This window comes from Gavialis gangeticus, unplaced genomic scaffold, assembly GCF_001723915.1.
Source record: "Gavialis gangeticus isolate Ggan-Ray unplaced genomic scaffold, GavGan_comp1, whole genome shotgun sequence".
NCBI lineage: Eukaryota > Metazoa > Chordata > Crocodylia > Gavialidae > Gavialis > Gavialis gangeticus.
In genome coordinates, this window is record NW_017729008.1 from 32,180,899 (window position 1) to 32,183,457 (window position 2,559).

The following is a 2,559-nucleotide window of genomic DNA, read 5'->3' on the forward strand; positions in this document are numbered from 1 at the left end:
CCCCCGGCCCCGCCCCGCACGTGCCCCGCGCGGCCAGGGGGCGGGGCCTGCGGGCACCCGCGCGGGAGGCCTCCGCCCATTCTACAGGTGGGAAGACTGAGGGCGCGCTCCCCCCCAGATCAGATCAGCGCCCTCGCCCACTGACCGCGGCCACGCTCTTCAGGGATGGTTCGAGAGATGCCTGCCTGGAAAGGGGGCCCAGCCAAAGTTGGGGTTTGGGCGTCCCCCTGCCACCAATGCTGACGCCAGCTTTTGCGGGTGCTGCCAGCCCCATCCCTGCCACCGACGTCGGCTTCTGTGGGCGCTCGCCAGCCCCGTCCCCACCACCGAGGTCGGCTTCTGCGGGCACTCGCTAGCCCCGTCCCTGCCACCAATGCCAGCTTCTGCAGGTGCTCACCAACACCATCTCCAACACCGGCTTCTGCGGGTGCTCACCAGCCCCATCCCCGCCACTGGCTTCTGCAGGTGCCGCCCCAGACTCAGGAGGTGCCAGTCGCCTGTGGAGCAGTGGCGCTCTTGCGAGCGCGGCAAAGCACTTTGGATGCAGCCCCCAGCGTCCTCGAATGGCCACCAAGCAACCTCCGTGCCACAACGAGAGGCCACGCGCTGCCAGTGGGTTAAGTCGGGCGCCTGAGAGGTGGGAAGCCCAGGCTCCCTCCCGCGAGCTCCCAGGGAAGCCATGGTCTAGCAGTGAACATCTCTGTAGTTTCCATCCCTGCGGATGGAGATAAGCAAGGCACCGTTTTCAAAAGCAGGTGCCTAAAGTTAGGCACATCGCTCAGTGGCCTCATTTGCCAAAAGGCTGAGTAGCTGTGGGAACTGGCATCAGGTTCTCCAGGCTTTGGATTGGGCCCGATATCTGACCACCAATTTAGCTCCCTAAATAGGGTTTAAAGTGTGCGGCTTTATGAACCCAAATTTGACAGAACTGGCCAATAATACCTGCACACACTGAGGCACATGGATCTCTTCAGATGGGAAATACTGTGTAAGGGCAAAGGATCAGTTACGACTGCATTATTACTAATTACGGCACAAGTGTTTATGAATTATGGCCCGGCCTAATTTACAGACAGCAATTTCAGAGTGAAAGTCATTCAAGTCCCTTAATGATCCCCTGAATAATCCAATCCCAATTAAAATGAAAAGAATAGTGTGTCATTGTATTGTTTAGTCTGGTACTACCATTTTTGCCTACCCTGCAGACCCATGTGTGACTCTTGCCTTTTTTAATGTGACAACATTCACACTCACAACAGAAAATAATGAGGGGTAAAGCTCAAAATGTTGTGAAATTCTTTTCATATTATATATATATATATATATATATATATATATATATTCTTTTTTTCTTATCTTCCTAGTTTCCAGACGGCGTTTTTCTAAGATAAAAAAGTGAGTGTTACTAATGAGATAATATCCAGTTTATGGGGATAATGTTAGATTTACTCGAGTGTGAGCTGAGAAGTAAATGAGGAACAATACATATATTCCAATTAAGGATTTCAAGTGTACATCATCAGGGAATCTGGTTAGTGTGTCCATGCAATACTGCCCTCTCCAGGAAGCAACCAGATCCACAGGACTGTGTCTTGGGGCCTTAGGTAAATTGGTAGCAGGGGCTTCACTGATACACTGCAGTTTGAAGTGGCAACATGCTCACAACCCAAATGACCTTACATTTGCCACAGCGTTCTGCACAAATAACGTCAAAGAATTAATTTTAAACACATTACACTGTTGTTTACTTGATCCTCTCATCCCCATCCTCATCCAGTTACAATAATTTCTTATTATCATTTATTGTGGTAGTGCCTAGGCAACCCGGTCAGGAATTGGGACCCCCTCGAGTTAGGCATTGTATACACATAACAGACAAGACAGAACATTTCCCAAAGAACTTGCAATAAAGACCCCAAAATACATATACCTTCTACCTACCTATCGGTGCCAATATAATGTTCACTCTCCCTCTCTATGAGATGTAAATTGTTTGACACTGGTAACGCAGAATTGTGAAATTTCACTCATGGGTACTCAAACGGTGCTATGAAATTAAACCTCACATCATCAGTATAAGATTGATGGAGTTTAAGGCCAGAAGGGATTATGATGATGCTGTAGCCTGACCCCTTGCATAACACAGGCCAAAGAATCTCATCGGTAATTTCTGCCTCAAGTCTATAACTTCTGTTTGAGCTGTAGCATATCATAAGCATCCATCGCTATTATTTATCATGTCACTTCATTCCACATGGCACTAGAATCTCATCATGCTAAGAGACTCGCATGCTTCTCGACTCCTAAGCTAGCTGCAGATGTTCATGTTTTCCTAAGACTCCAGAATGCATTGTGAACAGGGCAGTTTCTAAGCATCAAAAGACTCTGACTTAAGGGTTAGGTGTCAGGTCAGCCTCCTGCTCAAATTTTCTTTTGCCAATTTAACCTGCACCTTTAACTTCATGTTACCATACTTTTTGTGCTAATAGAACACCAGAGTCTGGAGCAAAATACCTCTACAGCACACTGACAACTCCGCTTTGTTGCCTCCCTCACTAG